Raw genomic sequence first — 17,355 nt, forward strand, 5'->3', positions numbered from 1 at the left:
GACAAAGATGCTGACGTTCACAAGGGACTCTGGTGGGAGATAAGATAAGATAAACAACCCCGCGCTGCAAGCTGCCTGGCCCCAACTCTGCGATGGGTGTGCTGTGTCACCTTCGCCAAGCCTCTTTCTCTCTCTGGCCAGCACTTTCATAAACGTATGCTGGGCAACTGGGGCTGATGGTTGGCAGCGGTGTAGACTGTCGGTGGCTCAGCCCATCTAGTGAATTGCTGGAGAGAGTTCCTGTCGCTGACACTGGTCTGGACACCTGATGGACAGGGGTGGACCAGAGAGAAGCTGTAACTTGACCAAAGGCAAAGCCATAACTTGACCCTCCTTTGCCTTCTCCTTTCTTTTGGAAAAATAGGGCTCACTGACTACAGTGTTTCCTGAAGCCGCCCGGCCATTGTGGGTCATCTTCCATCGCATCTAGAAGCTTCACGTTGGGCCAAGACTGCCGACTGTCACCATCGCAGCAGGCTAGGCAGCCAGGTCCTCTCTCCATCCCTCCCCAGCCTTGCTTGAGGCCAGGAACCATGGCTGCCTCGTGCTCAATGCCTCGGCCTGGGTGGTGGGTGCCCGGCCTATCTGGCCTCCATCATTTGCTCACAAATCTCTCAGAGCCTTCATTTCTCCTTCTGCAGAACAGGATAAATAGCCCTTGCCTTGTCTCACCCCGGTGACAGAAAGGCAGGATCTCCATGTGGAGCAGGGACAGCGATGCGGCCCCCCCATGAAGTCGCTGTCCCCTTCACCAGCCCTTGGAGCCACCTGCTCCACCCCAGCAACCTCTCTCGAGAGCTCAAAAGGACCATAGGCCGGATGGTGTCGGGGGATGTGGCTGTTTCTGGATTTGCTTCTTGCGAGGCCGGCCCCACTACTCAGGAGTTTCTCTGCCGTGATGCCAATTCCTGATGCCACCTCTCCACCTTCCTCCTCCATCTCCCCACCAGCCCCCTTTTCTAGGTGCATCCTGTTCACCTTTGGTTTTTTTTTTTAATTTTTAATTTATTTTTTTATTGGAGTTCAATTTGCCAACATATAGCATAACACCCAGTGCTCATCCCATCAAGTGCCCCCCTCAGTGCCCGTCACACAGTCACCCCCACCCCCCGCCCACCTCCCTTTCTACCACCCTTTGTTGACTCCCAGAGTTAGGAGTCAGGAACATGAGAGACTCCTGTTCACCTTTGAAATCAAACCGCCCGTTATTTTACCAGCCAAAGACGGGGTTATTCAAGAATCTCAAATTACATTCGAGGATAAGCAGGCTATGGCAAAACCGCAGGCCAGAAATAAAGGAGAAAACGGAAATAAAGGAGAGAAACGCTCCTCCCTAGAGGGCAGCAGGAAGTTGAGAGGGGCTGTTCTGAACAGCAAGTTCATGGGGTTAGCCTGGCAGCCGGAAGGACGGTGGCTTTTCATTGGCTGGACTGTGCCAGCGGGTCGCTGGCTGGGCTGTGGCTGGGGGAAGAGGAAGCCTGCCTACTACCTGCTGGGACAGTAAGGTAGGGAAGGGTCCCTCTCTTCCTTTTGGGCCTGCTATGGACTTCCAGGGGCGGGACGTGTGAGCTCCCGACTCCATCCTAAACGAGGTTTGCCTCTATGATTTTCACAGGCCACGGCCTCAGCTCTTGTGCTGTTCCTGTTGGCCCGCTTCCAACCCTCCGTCTCAGGACCCCTGTCCCAGTCCCAGGTCCTTCCCTATATGGTCATGAACATGTGTCACGGCCTGTCTTCCTAGGGCAAGTGAGAGCGAGGGGGGCCAGGGTGACTCCAGATAACCTGGGCTGCATCATTAGAAGCATGTACCACCTGGGAGGAGGGAGGTAACTGTTCCTTGTGGCCCTGCTGGGCCACCCAGGTGTCCTATTCAGTTCAGGTCCAAGTTATCACTTCCAGACAACTGGGCGGCTCTCCTTTAGAAAACACTTGTCACTGTCTGTAATTACTCACTTAAGTGACGAGTTGTTCACGTCTAACCTCCTCGCCAGACTTCATGCTCCATGAGGCCACTGGCGTTTACAGCTCCTGCCCACATGTTGCCACGTAGTAGGTACTCGGTGTCAATTTATTGAATATACGATTGGACGAATGCATGTTGCAATGGATGGATAGACAGCTTAAGAGGCGAAGTAAAGACTTTCCGTAGAGCCAGCCCCTTACAGGTGTGAGTTTACAGGACGTTAGGTTAACCCCAAACGCAAAGGTGTCAGTGATTTTTGGAGCAAAACCGGTTTATTTGGGGCAACCCTGTCGGGACCCCTCTCACTTTTGAGAGCTTTCTCTGATTCTCTGCTTAATAAATTTATATCGTAAAAAATAAATAAAAACAAACAAACAAACAAATAAATAAATAATAAATTTCTATGGTTTTGCTAAAAAAAAAAAAGAACTGGTTTATTTGGGGGATAATAGAGAAACGTCATTCAGGCCAAGCAAGCTACGTCAAAACAGTAGGCAAATCCAATGAACAAAGTAGCAAAGCAGAAGAAAGTTATTTTATGGAAAAGAGGGAGGAAGCTGGGAGGGGTTGTTTTGGGAAAGTCTGTTGGAGGAAAGCAAGAGCTCAGGTTGATGATGGTTTCTCATCGGCTGAGTTGCTGGGTCCGTGGGTTTCCCGCAGGAGATGCAGTCTACATCCCTCCCTGATAGTTGATGATTCGTTCCTGTTAATAATTCTTCTTTTGGGGTCTATAACTGACAGTTCTTCCCAAAACTGACATTACCTGGTATGGCTTCCCCTCCAGCCTCCTTTTCTAGCTTTACAAATCTACTCCGGTGAGGTTTCATAGTTAGAAATAGATTTTCTTAAAATAAAATAATAATAAAATTTATTATAATATTTATTATAATTATTAAAATTTTTATAATATTGATTTATAAATAAATAAAATTTTTATTTAAATTTATTAGATTTCATAGCTAGAAGGGGTGGGGGGAGCAGCTCTATGTGCAGAGGTCAGCGTTCTGTGAGCGTCTGGGAAGGCGCCCCATCTCTGAACCAGAACTCGGGTGTCCCCCCAGCTCCGGGCATTGCCGGAAAGAATAGAACAGACCACGGGGTCCCGGACATGCAACGACCCACTCCTCTACCCCGTTCATTCAAGGAGGAGGGCAGCCTTGTGCCCCAAACTGTCTTGCTTTTAGGAAATTATGTGATCCTTTCAGGAACACCTGAGACTTGACTGGATCTCATCCTTGGGGTTATTATTTACATTTTAATGACCAGGAAAAAACCCCCACCTCAGTCCAAGGGGTGATGCAGGCGGGTGGGACAGCAAGCCCTTGTGTGAGGCTCTTTAGGTGTTTAGAGAGGTCTCTAGGTCAGGAAGGCATGATGATTGGTTGTTTTGTTGGTGTCCTACTGGCAGGTTTGTGGGCCATGTAGCTTCTCGTCCTACCCCCTGTTTCCAACATGTGTTGTTCTGGAAACCTCCTTTATTTCCAGGACGGGACTGGGTTCTCAGTGGCGGGCATCATGGCAGCCTTTCAGAGCCCAGATGCAGGCTCTGCTTTTCCCCCTCTCCCCAGGCGAGGGTTCCTCTACCCACCCCCAGGCCATCCCGGCTGGTTGGAAGCCCCCACCCCCCACCCCCGTTCAGCTCCTCCCAGAGATGTTGTTTCTGCACAGGGACTGTAGCTTTTGCAGAGACGAGACTGGAACGGCCAGGCTGCAAAGAAGCCAGAAGCAGGTTTGCAGCAAACCCCAACCCCTCCCTGTAATTAGGCAGGCACTGGTGGGGAAGGAGGCGGGGATCGAGAGCAGACAAGCGGCACCAGGCATCAGGAAAACAACCGCATGAAGTGCCTGCGGATCGTCAATGTAAACAGTCTCTCAGAAGGCCCAGCTGGCTCTCGGTGACCCCAAGGAGAGCCCTGGGGGTTCTCTGGGGAGGGTGGACATGGGTTGAAAGAAAGGGGCTCTTTCCCAGCCAACCTGAGTGGGTGGGAAATGCTCTCGCAATGAAAAGCAGACCCACTTGAGCCTAAGGGACTGGTCTATGCAGCACATGCATCTGGTATTCATGAGCCTGGCATTGACTCTAACGGCCAGGCACTGTGGGCGCTGGCTGGGATAGTTAGCATGGCCTCCCCTCTCAGCCACTCTGATTTCCATCAGTGAAACGAATATGCAGGACTCAGATGACAGTAGCTCGACTGCCTGCCACGCACGGGCACGTACACACATGCACATGTGTCCGCACACTCAGGCACACTGGCCTGGGTTCTGACCCAACACCTGGAGGAAGGTGGCTAGAAAGGCACCTCCAAATTCAGCTAAAGATCCTCAGCGACTGGCTCCGGGGGCTGCTCCATCACAGAATGCTCGAGAACCCCAGGCAGAGGACACCAGATGCGAAGTCAAGAGAACGGGGTTCAAGTCCCAGCTAGGAGCTAAGCTTGGCTGAGTGTTCCTGTGCCCCTAGCACCTTGCCTTCTCTCCCCGCGCTCTCGAAACGAATTCTCGGGACTCCTGGGTGGCTCAGCGGTTGAGCCTCTCCTTTGGCTCAGGGCTGATCCCGGGGTCCCGGGATCGAGTTTTGCATCGGGCACTTTGCAGGGAGCCTGGTTCTCCCTCTGCCTGTGTCTATGCCTCTCTCTCTCTCTGTGTCCCTCATGAATAAATAAATAAAATCTTAAAAAGAAAAAAAAAAAGAATGCTCAAGCAGATATCCTTATCCCATACTACAGAGACTGGGACCAAGTAACTTGCTGGCCTCACCTGCAAGACAGAGGCACACATGTCCCCTACTTTGTGCACGGGATTGTTACAAAGCAGGTTCCACGCGTCTGTGTTCATGGAGATTAAGCCTCTTCATGCACGTTACATTCTAGGCCAGAGATTCCCTGAGACAGCAGAGAGCATTTTCAGGATGAAAACCCCACTCTAACAACTTGAGAAACTTTCTTTCCTCTCGTGAAAAGAGACAGCACTGGCATGTCATGGAAGGAGCACTCCGAGCCAGACTTGGCAGTGCCGGAAAGGACTCAAGGGGATGAATTTCTGTGAACTTGCACTCTGGCCTCCCTGTCCCATTGCCTTGAGGGCAGAGGAAAGAGCCAAGGGGCGGGGGTCCGAGGCAGCTGACCCTCTAGCCCCCACTCCTGCCCACACAGAAGGTAGAGGAGCCACCCTGGCCTTCCTACATGGAATCGCTTTTGTCTTGTTTCCCCAGGGCCTAGAGCAAAGGACGTTTGCTTTGTTCATACCTGAATCTGCAGCCACCATAAAGCATGAGTGGGCTTTCTGGAGAGAGGGACTGAATGGCCAGGGGGCTGATTTTCCTGTGTCTTGGAGAGCTGGACACATGATGGCCGGAGCCACCAGGTCTCTAGGCTGACCTGGTAAGAGTGAGGCAGCAGGTTCCCGTTCCACTTGCAGCCTTCTCCTTCCATCGTCCTGAGCACGAGCAAAGCCACAGCCACCTACACGGTGGATTTGGAGGGGTGCCCAGCTTGCCAGTCTGGCACCTCCACACTGAAATGTCCCAGTTACAGGCACACGGAGACACATGCATCCCGAGTGAGAAAGGCGCTGGGAGACACAGTCGTGGGATGAAGCTCATCTTCTGGGTTCTTTGTACCAGAACCGGAGGTGGGGGGGTGGGGTGGGGGGCACAGGAGAGGAGAGTGTGGGGCCTCGGAGAAAGATGAGCTCGCTGGGAGCCACCATCTGGTTGATGCTCCCTTAGTGTTTTCTGCTCAGGCCCCAGAGCAGAGGAGCCAAGAGTCTCCTTCCCTCACTTCACCTGCAAGCGTCTTGTCACCTTGCTGTGTGAGACATCCTGCCCCAGGCATGCATCTGGTCCCATCTGGTTGTGTGACTTTGTGTATATTTATGAAGACGTGTGTATGTATACGTGTGTGTGTGTGTGATGCTGACGCGTGCACACGACACACGTAAGTATGTGTGTGTGCATACCGGTTGTTTCACACAAGCACAAACCTGTGTGCTTGCACATGCGCATGCATTCTCAGCCTGCCTGCCTCCAGACTCCTATCCCTGCCTGGGTGACAGGACCTCCAGGCTGCTTCTCTTCACAGTCTACACTCGCTTAGGGGTTCTCACTCGGATCCCGAGCTCCTTTTCTTCCCCTGTGAGGACAAAACTCTCAAATCTGTCCCTCCAGCCTCTAATCTCTCTTCTAAGCTCCAAAAGTTTGTTTCCAATGGATGACGTGTGCACCTCTCAAACCCAATGGTCCCAGATGGTCCCCTATCACCCACCCTTTCCCCAAACCAGTTTTCTTTCCAGCCCTAAGCATGCCGGAGCCTGGCGCCACTGCCCTCTCAGCCTCTTCCGTCCCTCACACCCTGTTACAGAGGCCTGTGGCTCCTTCCTATGAAGTGTCACCTTCTGTTTTCATTGCTGCCAACCTAGGCCATGGCCACTCACGAGCCCCTAGCTAGTCTCCCAGGATCCAGGCTCTCTGCCCTCACTATACCCAGTTCTGGGTGACAAAGCATGAGCCTGGATCATTAAAAACCTTTTGCTGGGTTCCCGTGGTGGCCTTTGAAGTCAGCTATTCCTAATCCAAATCTCCCTTCTGATGCTTGCTACCTGTGGGATCCTGTCCACGTTACCAGACGTCTCTGAACCACACCATGGTTTTCAGACTTACGGTCAACACCAGCAAAACAACATATAAAAGTCCTGCAAAGTGTCTTTCCTGTAACATATATGTTATCTAAATATGTTTATATATATCGTATAAATATGTATAAGCATTACATAAAATATGTATTTCCTTAATTCCAGTTCCTTGGTTGGGGGGAGAAGTTGTGTGTGCGAGCGAGCGAGCGAGCGTGTGCATGTGTGAATTTGCAAATATGGAGGAAAATGAGGGTTGCATATGACTACATGCACACAAATGCTCTTATTTATCTATCTTGTCATTCATTCATTCAGCATGCAAGCTGGCCCTTGCTATGTACCTACTGTGACCCTACCATGACCCTACTATGACCCTACTATGTACCATGAGTTGGCTCAAACTGTAGAAAGACCCAAGTTCCAGCCCTTTAGAACTTGGCATCATATATGAACTTCTCAAGTCATACGCCCTGAGCAGAGCCCAGATTCATCTGTCAAGTCCCACTTCCCTTGTTGAGTTCAAGGAGGTGTGATGATGTTTTCAGGGAGGGCAGCCTGGCCCCATCCCTTCATCCCCGAAGGCCCCTCGCCTGGAGTTAAATCACCTGTCGTGAGATCACCAGGCTCCCCAGAGCCCTTCTGCAGCCTGCCAGACCTGTCTTCCACCCCGCTTTGCTCGCCTAGCGAGAGGCCAGGGTCCGTGCAGACGGTGGCCTGTGCAGCTGAGGGCCCTGCACACCCTTCCTGGGAAAGCCATGCTTGCTTTGGGGGGGCGGGGGGCAGGGAGGTGGTGGTCGGCCAGATTCCATCAAGAGGAAGGCTCTCCAATTTACTTTCAGGAAGGAGCTCCATTAACGCGAGCGTTTGGGGAAAAAAACAAAAACACTAATCACCATCCGAAATGTACATGCTATTTCCCATCTGGTGTGCGGAATTGGATCGTCTCGGGAGTCTCGGGAAAATGCAGCAGATGGGCTGGGTTTGGAGCTCGTCTCCCCACAGGCAGTGGGGAGAGGAGGAAGAGGCTTGGCACAGGCCACCAGCCTGCGTGAGGAATGGTGGGCCCCGCCGGGTCCCCATCAACCGGGTCCTGGAGGAACCCTCCCCACTGTCAGATGCCTGATGCAGCCAGAGCAGCTGTGTTGGCTGCCCCTGTGGCTTCTGGTCCATTCTGGGAAGTGGTGGCTTGTGCCTGCAGTTTGCAGGAACTCTACGGCAGCTCGGGCTGCAGTGGTGCCAGGAAAAGATTCGAGGGGCCCCGACGCCCGCTGGTACAGCTCCCTAGCTGTGCGGTGTGGGCCAGCCACTCGGCAGGGATCACAGTCACGCCTCCCAGGGTCCCCAGGAGGCTCCATGTGTGCACACACTGTGCCTGCACACATTTTTACTCCCCTGGCGGGAGACTAAGGGGCGCTCCAGAGAGGAGGGGGCATCATGATAGAGCTCTGCTGGGGAGGAGGTCTCACCGTCGAGCTCGCGGCCAGGCCGGCCAGGCCGAGGGAAGAGGCGTCCAGGTCCTCCACGCTGCACCACCGGAAAGGTGTGTGTGTGTGTGTGTGTGTGTGCTGAGGACACAGCTCATCCTGTGACCTTTGAGCAGAGTCAGGAAGGAGAAGGGCAGGTGCAGGCGGGAGGCTGGAGCAGCTCCCAGCAGGTGGACAGAGAGGAGCTGGAGGCGGAAAGAATGGGCTGGGAAAACAGCTCCTGCAGAGAAAGACAGCGGAGGGACAGCAAAGCACGAGCAAGGCTCTGAGGATTCTGCGTGGTGGGGTCCCTTCTGGAGAGGGGATGCCCCCCTCGGCCACCCGACCCCCACAGATGACTGCCGTCCTAGCCGGTGGCAGGAGGCCGCCCGCACCTTCCTTGTCTGCGGTGACTTTCAGATCCCCTCCCCGGGACACCCCTCCCCGCCACATCTAATTAAAGGGAGGAAAGTAATTAAGGGAGGGCATGTAACATTCCCTGTAACACTGAACTTAATAACACCCCCCGCCCCGCCCCCACTTCCAATCCATAAATATGACGCGCAGAACAACTCGCTGCAACACCAAATTGTTTATTGCTTGCTAAGCTGGAAAGCACTTGAATTAACCTCCTGCATAAGTGGAGTTAGGAAAGATCCAGGCATCTTTAAGTGGAAAGAGGACATGAGCCAGACAGAGTCCTCGTCTGGGAACTTCACTCCCTCCCTGCCACACTCGCTCATTCGTACACGCGTCGGAGTGCCCGCTGGGTAATAGGGCATTTGGTGGCGCTCAGGACAGAGGGGCTGAGCCTGCATCGCTTCTGCAGTTTGACACGTGTTGCCCTCGGCAGCTTTGAAAGAGGCAGCTCGGGGCCAGTGAGGGGAAGGCCTGCTAATGGGGGGAGGGGACCATCCTGGGGCACGGGCCCAAAAGGAGATGGGGACTGACTGGGTGATGGGCACTGAGGGGGGCACTTGGCGGGATGAGCACTGGGTGTTATGCTATATGTTGGCAAATTGAACTCCAATAAATAAAAATTAAAAAAAAAAAGAAGATGGGGAGATGACCGGACAGGCTGGCCCATCGCCGTTCACCAAGCCCATCGTAGACGCAGGTGCCATGGGGGGGTGGTGCACAGACAGAAAGCAGCCCCCTACCCCTGACCTAGGGGAACTCACAGTCAAGTTGGGGAGAGGGACGAGGACAGCATGAAGAAGGCAGATCCTTTTTTTTTTTTAATTTTTATTTATTTATGATAGTCACAGAGAGAGAGAGAGAGGCAGAGACACAGGCAGAGGGAGAAGCAGGCTCCATGCACCGGGAGCCCGATGTGGGATTCGATTCCGGGTCTCCAGGATCGCACCCTGGGCCAAAGGCAGGCGCCAAACCGCTGCGCCACCCAGGGATCCCCAAGAGGGCAGATCCTTAATTGAGACGCGTGTGCCAAGTGTTGAGAACACAGAGGGGCAGAGCTGGAGTCCACTTTGGGGGAGCGCTGGATGCAAAGGTGGGTTTTGAAGCCTAACTAGGAATTCCTAGCGTGGTGGTGCGGGGGGCAGGCGGTGGAGGATGGGGGCAGAGCCAGGTGTGAGAAAAGGCTTGTGCAAGGCCTCGAAGGCACAAGGCACGAGAGGGGAGGTGACCTGTTTGGGCTGAAGTAGAGAGGGGTGAAGCAGAGAGGTCGGGGAGCTGGAAGGCATGGAAGGACAGGGAGGAGGGTGTTCCCTCCTAGGAAGAGAAGTAGGAAACCTACGGCCTGAAGGTGGGGCTGCCTGGATTCAAAACCTGGTCCCGCTGCTTCCTATGTCCCAGTTTCCTCATCAGCGGACTGGAAAGGATGACAGCGCCCACTTTATAGGGCAACTTTGTGGGGTAAAGGACGTAACCCCTGTCAAGTGCCTAGAGCCTTGGTGGGCCTGAGGCCCGCTCGGATGATCCTAGGAGCCCCGTCCGCTCCACCCTGGCATGCTCGTCTAGCAGCCCTGGAGGGTTGGGACAGAGGGCAATGCTCTCTCCTTGCATGTGGTATTGTGGAGAGGCCCCTCCAGCGGTGCTTCAGATGCGGTTTGCCCCCCAAAACCCCCATCCCAGAATTCCCTAGGAAACTTGCTCAAATACATATTCCCAGACCCCTCCCCAGGATGACGGAATCACAGCCCCTCAGATAAATGGGCAACCAGAGATATTTGGGGGATGGGATGATGGAAATGTTCTAAAACTAGACTGTGGTGACGGTTGCACGACTCCACGGTTACTAAACGTCATCGAGGCGTACGCTTAAAATGGATGAAGTTTACGGTATGTAAGCGATGCCTTAATAAAGCTATTTAAAAAAAATTCCCCAGGGGATTCTGTAAGCAGCTCAGCCTTGGAGGCGGGGGCAGGCCGTGGGGTGAGAACTCAGAGCCCCACGAGGGACCGCAGGGCTGGCGGACCGGGTGGGGGAGAGGGACAGAGAGGTCACGGCAACCCTGCTGGCGGCCTGTGCCGAGCTCACCCGGATTTGGGGCCGCTTTGCTGGGCTTAAACTGCTCTCTCATCTTTATCAAGGAAGCCATTGGATTTTGCTGAGGGCTGTCCCTCCTCAGGGCTCCTGCAGCGCTGCGTCCGCCCGCCTGGCACTGGTGGGATGCCCCAGGCCGCCCGCCGCCCAGGTCCTGGGAGCTCCCCAAGGGCAGGTGCACAGGGGTGCAGACTGGGTGCTCCCCCAGCACACGGTGGGTCTCTGTGCGCACAGCACCCCCGGCTTCCTCGGTGCAGGTGTGGCCAGAGCTTCAGAACCTCGCTGGAGCAGGTGCTAGACGCAGCCCCCAAGTCCGGGTCGCTCGGAGGCCCCTCTCCTCTAGCCAGCAGCTTTATCTGGGACTTTTCTCTTCTCCAAGGCCCGGAGCTGCGCATAGGGGAGATTTTCCCCTCTTGGGTGTCCAGCTTTGTGCCCTCTGCTCTTTCCTGGGTCACCACAGTTCCTACCTGTCTTTCTCCAATTCTCACCTGGGATCCAAGAGCTTCTGCTTTGGATGGGACCCCTCGTTTGCCCCTTTGTCCCCTCTTTGGGTCCTCAAGTGCTCCTCTGTCCGCTCAAACTCTCCACGTGTTACCCTCCTGTGACCCCACCATCCCGGCCTGCATCTCCCCGGTCACTATCTGAGCCCCTCAGCCTCTGCCGTTAATCCCCACGTATCCCACCTGTGACCCTGCAGCCCTCCCCCTATCACCTTAGCTCACCCTGGCCTCCCTATGACAACAAAAAAGAATAAATGCGTAGATGAGGGGAGCAGCTGGGCAGATATCTGGAACTAGCTGCAAGTGTGGTTGGTATAAAAGTGTTTTCCCTTGAATTATCTGAAAAACTGTTTCTATTTTTTGCTCAGTGGTATGTGTGCAGATGCAGCATGGGCCTCAACTCCACACCACGCTCTGTGGAATACTTGTCCATACCCTTGCCCTTTTGTCCTGGCTTCTGGTCACAGGACAAGAATCAGCAAGTTAATAACCATCTAGCTAAGGGCTCCTGACTCCCAGGGGCACATCCCACACGGGGGCTCTTTCCTAGGGCATCCAAGGAGGGGGAGTCATGTAAAAAGCCATCTGGGGCCCTTTTTAGCTACTCCGTCAGCTCTTCTCTTCTCTAGGGCATTAAGGACACCATTAAAGACCCAAGTCCCCTGACCTAACACGGAGGGGCCCTCCTGCACTCAAGGCAGAGAGCCTGTGGGCCGTGTCAGATTCCTTCATATCCCAGAATGGGCATCAGAATCTTGTTCTCTGGTTCCCATCTGTCCTGAAGCTGCTCAGAGCTTCTCCAGGTGTCACTGAGCATCCTGGTCCTTGGAAGGGAGGCACCTGCATTCTTTTTTTTTTTTTTTTAAGATTTTATTTATTTACTTATGAGAGACACAGAGAGAGAGAGAGGCAGAGACAGGCAGAGGGAGAAGCAGGGTCCATGCAGGGAGCCCGACGGGGGACTCGATCCCGGGTCTCCAGGATCACACCCTGGGCCAAAGGCAGGGGCTAAACTGCTGAGCCACCCGGGCTGCATGGCACCTGCATTCTTGAGAGCAAAGGGACCCGGTTGGCTGAGTCCACAGAATGACATAAGGCCTCATCAGAGAAATGAGGCTGTGGCCACTGGTACCTGTTCCCGCCTGGTCCTACCAACTCAACCCACCCAAACCCGAGTGGGGGGTGGGAGCCTGGGATTAACTGGTGGGCAGACCCCAGACCTCGGGGTGCCTGGATTGGGAGGGAGGGGCAGGTTCTCTTTCTTTCTTTTTCTTCTTCTCCTCCTCCTCCTTCTTCTTCTTCTTCTTCTTCTTCTTCTTCTTCTTCTTCTTCTTCTTCTTCTTCTTCTTCTTCTTCTTCTTTTTTGCCTTTCAAGATGTCCTTTTTAAAATATTTTTTTTAATTTAAATTCAATTTACCAACATATACGTATAACACCCCATGCTCATCCCATCAAGTGCCCTCCTTAGTCAGGTTCTCTTCTTAAATAAGATCTCCTGAATTGTTTCTCAGGCCAGCGGCCGGGGGATGAGAATATCCTGGACTGAGATACAGGGAGAGCATGTCACCGATGTCAGGACTGATGTCAGGACCGATGTCAGGAGCCGAGAGGCAGCCCAGGCTGAGAGAGGTGGGGAGCTGGCAGCAGGTTTGGGGTACAAGCCCTAGGCTTCCTTCCTCCCCCCGACGGCAGCCAGTCTGCCCGCTGCAGAACACAGACACCCACCGCCCACCTGCAGCAACCCCAGCTGCTGGCCTCCCTGTGGTGTCAGTGGGGAGGGGAGGGGAGTCGAGGGTCTGCTTGACACACAGCATTCTATTCCTTCTGAGCCCCCCCCCCACCAGGGAACCCTGGAGAGTGTGTGTGTGTGTGTACGTGTGTGCATTTTCCTTCCTCCTGGATGCTTGCAGGAAAGAGGGTTTTCTCCCAGGAGCTTATTCAGGGCCCAACAGGTCCATGCAGCAGAGCGAGTTAATCGCTAAAGTACAATCCACTCTGACCAGGTGCTGGGCACCATTCTAAGCACATCACGCGTGTATCAACTCATTTAATCCTCACGACAACCCTGCAGGGCAGATATTACGATTATCCCCATTCTACGGACAGGAAACAGAGGCACAGAAATTTTGATAAACTGCCCAGAGGCACCCAGCTGGGGAGAGACCGGGCAGATGGGAAGCCAGCCTGCCTGGCCCCAGAGTTCATGCTTGGCCTGCCCAGCTCCACTCAAGGAGATCTCCCGGAATCTGTCCCTTCTCCTTCCCCCAGAGGAGCCCGTAGCTTTCCTCGGCCCCGGCTGCCCCCGCGTCTGCCCAGCATCCTGAGGCTGGTGCTCAGCGTCACCCGGTCCTGGCTGCCCGAGGACGGGGCCTCAGGAACAGCGACCAGCAAAGGCACGTCTGAGCTCTGAGCGCTTGGATGCGGGTGGGCTTGCTTTCTAGCACCTGCTGCAGCTGGAATTTTGGTGACTCCCAGCCCTATTCCGGGCGCAAGTGCCAATACTTTCTTCCTTACACGTTGCTGCAGGAAAATCTCCCCGAGGAAAAGGTGAAATAGGGGCCATGTCACCTGGGGATCTGCTACACCACGAGGTGGGGGCCGGGACTGCCCAGATCAGAGCGAGGTCGGGATCTCGGGGAGCTGAGGACCATTCCCCTCTGGACCTGTGGCAGGGAGGCGGCGTCTCTTCCCAACAGCCAGCTGTCCCCCTCTCCCTCTGGGTCCTCCTCCTGAGTGTCGAGGTCACGTGCTCCTCTCCACTCGCAGCCCTGGCTGCTTGCCGCCTTGTCTGTCTTGCAGGCAGAGAAGTGCCATACCTGCGTGCCAGGGAGACACAGGTGTGCCTGCGCCGCTCACACAGCGTACCACCTGCTGGAATCTTGGCGGAGGGTGGACTTGGGATGGGATCCACGGGAGAGACAGTCTGTGGCATAATTAAGAGGGAGCAAAACACAAAACAAAACAATGTTTTCCTTCCTCTCTCTCTTTTCTACCACTCGCTCTAATTATTTTCCCACTTTAAAATTCTACATCAACTTTAATTAAGCTGGCCTCGGGCAGGGAAGTCTGGCAAACTTGGAGAAGTTCACTTGTTTATTTTCTTATCACTCACTGATTGGATTTTCGCACCTCTCTCTCTCTCTCTCTCTCTCTCTCTCTCAGGAAGGATGGTGGCAGCCTCCTGCCCATGGCGGGGGGGGGGGGGGGACAGGTGTAGACAAGAGTGGCTCTGTGCAGCCTCCGTGGGAGGTATTTCTCCAGAAAACCCTACTGCCGTTCAGCTCATGCTCTAGCCTTGCCTCACCTCTCCCTCCAACCCCTGCCTCTTGCTATAACCTGCAAGGTCAAGGTGTGATAGGGGGAACGGTTGTTAAGCAGATGACATAGCCCTGGGCTTGGTGTCCAGAAACTTGGGTCAGAAGCTCAGTTTTGTGAGCGTTGGGTGGGCACAGGTCATCATGTGGGCATGGATTCATTCATTCACTCATTCATGCGCTCATCCACCCCCTTACACCTCATTCATTTGGTCATTCATCCCTCGCACCCTATCACACCAAGCCAAGGTATCTGCTCGCCAAGGTATCTGCTCGTTTCTGCCACCTCCAGCCCCCAGCAAGTTATGTGTGGGAAAGTTATCTCACTCCTCGGAGCCCATTTCTTCGACCTGAGTTGTTTCAAGGACGAAGAGATCACGCGAATGGAAGCCAGTATGGCTTCTGGCCCTTTGTGGTGGCATCATGCGGCACCTCTAATATTTTTTTTAAGATTTTATTTGTTTATTCATAAGAAACAGAGAGAGACAGAGACAGAGAGAAAGAGAGAGAGAGAGAGAGGCAGAGACACAGGCAGAGGGAGAAGCAGGCTCCACGCAGGGAGCCCGATGTGGGACTCGATCCCGGGTCTCCAGGATCACACCCTGGGCCGAAGGCGGTGCTAAACCACTGAGCCACCCAGGCTGCCCCTATATCCATCATCAGACCTGGGCTCTGGGCTTTTGTGGGCCCTGGATTGGCTGGCAAGTCTCCACAGTCAGGGGTGTGAGCTGAATTCTGAAGGTTGCTGAATTTCGTGATCCAGTGGAAGATCGGAGAGCTGGGGGTTCTGCAGGGGCCAAGAAGCCCGAGTGACTGGCTGGGATGCTCCGTACACCGCTGGTGCACCTCAGGCTGTCCCACGAGGTTGGCTGGTGTCTGCGACTCAGCCTGAAAAGTGGCTGAGGACAGCAGCAGCAGGTGGGCATCTGCCCGGGCTGGTGGGCAGGCAATGAGTGAACTCCTGAGCGACGGAGGGAAGGAGCAGGTGTGCATGTGAGTAACTGAGCGAGGGGGTGGTCAAACAAAGGCTTGAACACGTGAACGAACGTGTGGACAACTGAGTGATTGAAGAGTGGGTGAGTAAGCAAATGAATGAGTAAAGGAGTAAGGGAATGAATGAGCAAGTAATTAAGCAGAAGATTGCATAAATGGATGAATGAGTGAGTGTCTGAATGAGGCATTAAGTGATTGGATGGATGGATGGATGGATGGATGGATGGATGGATGGATGGACGGATGGAGGAATGGGTAAGGAATTGAGTAAGTAAATTAACAAATGAGTGAATGACTAGGAATGCAAATAAATTAATTAGGGGACATCTGAGTGACTCCAGGGAGTGAGCGACTCTCATCCGCACTCCTGGAAGCAGGCCCACAGGACAGCGAGAGGACAGTCTCCTGTGGGCAGTTGTCTCCTCTCCCCTCCCCCAGGGCGGCCGCTCCACAACGTGTAGACACCAACAGGACCTCCCCGTGTCATTCCCCGTCGTTGGCCGCAACTGCGCCTGCACTACTGAGACGCACATGTCACTAAAATAACATATCTCTGGTGGCTTGTCTACCTGTCTCCCTCACTGCTGAGAAATAACTCGCAGCAGCGGGTTAAGCTGACAATAAACACAGGAATTGACTTCTGTGGGAATGAACTTGCCTGACTGTTGACAAAAATCTAAGGGGATACGACCTTTGCAGGGCTTGTTGCTCGGGTGGCAGCCGGCTGCTGCCATGCTTCTGCCTTCTCAGGACAGGGATGAAGGACGAGGGCCATGCCCCGGGCTGATGAAAGGGTCTTCTGTCCCTGGGCCCAGAGGCAAAAGTCTGGGTGTCCTGTAAAGGGCAGCAAGTTTGCCGCGGAGAGAAGGCTGTTAAGGGAAGAGCGGGTATGAGAAAGGCATCTCCCTCCTCCTCCCTGCTCTGGTGGTTGGCAGAGATTGGGGAGGGCTGGCAGTGACCTCCTTCTAGTCCAGGCCCCCTTCAGGGTGACATGGGGTGAGGCAGCCTGTCCCCTCGTTGTCACGCAGGCACGGGGCGTCGGTCTGCAGGGCCCCTGCCAGGTGCAGGCCTGCAGGGGGTGCCCCTTGGAGGAGGGGCCGGGCCCCAGCATCCAGCCACCGCCAGCGGCCTGCCCGCCCGGGCAGCCTGAAGGGAGATGAAGGGAGGCAGGCTTCAGCAGAGGGCACTCCAGTGCTAGGAATCTGCACTCAGCAACCACAAGCCTGTGCTCGGTGGTTTCCCTGGGAAGCGGAGATCATGAATCTCGGTAACTCGAGCCCAGGGCCTCATCACTCACCCTGATTGTGGGGGGATTGAGGGCTGGAGTGGATCGGTCTAAACAAAATGCGCACACAGGGGACTCATCCAAATGAGCCCGCCTGGCCACCACTGGGATGCTCCTCCCGCCCCAGCAGAAGCCGGGAGGGCCCGGGAGGGGCCGGGAGGGGCCAGGCGGGCAGCTAGGGTTTCCTCCTCCCCTACCCCCACCTGTGAGCCAGTGGGAGACATGAATCTGGTTGGCAGCGACTTGGGCCAGCTCAGCCATTTTCGGGGATGTTAATGAAATGCGGGAGCACTTGTCCTTTCAGACAGCGGCCCCTTTTATTTTGGAATGAAAAGCTGCATTAGTCTGAATGAGGTTTGGAGGCCTCATAAATCCGGCGCTGGCTGCCTCGTGGGGGAGCGAGGAGCCGAGGCCTGGCTGGTGGGTAGACTTGTTTACCAACAATTCGAAAAGCCAGGATTGGCGGCTCCCAATCCCAGGGGAGGCAGTTTGAGATCCTGCCAGCCCTGGTGCCCGCTGGTGGCAGGACAGCCTGAAGACGTGCCTCACCACAGGGACAGAGGGCTGCAGGTTTCTCCTCCTGGGCTTGGGGGTGCTCCAGTTTGCCCCAGTCCTATCCTGCTCGTCACCTTTCTGCAAGCAGCCAGAAGCCCCAGTGGGCCTCCAGCAGAGCTGGGGCGGGGGGATCTGCTGGAGCC

Source organism: Canis lupus, chromosome 15 (genome assembly GCF_011100685.1).
Source record: "Canis lupus familiaris isolate Mischka breed German Shepherd chromosome 15, alternate assembly UU_Cfam_GSD_1.0, whole genome shotgun sequence".
Classification (NCBI taxonomy): domain Eukaryota; kingdom Metazoa; phylum Chordata; class Mammalia; order Carnivora; family Canidae; genus Canis; species Canis lupus.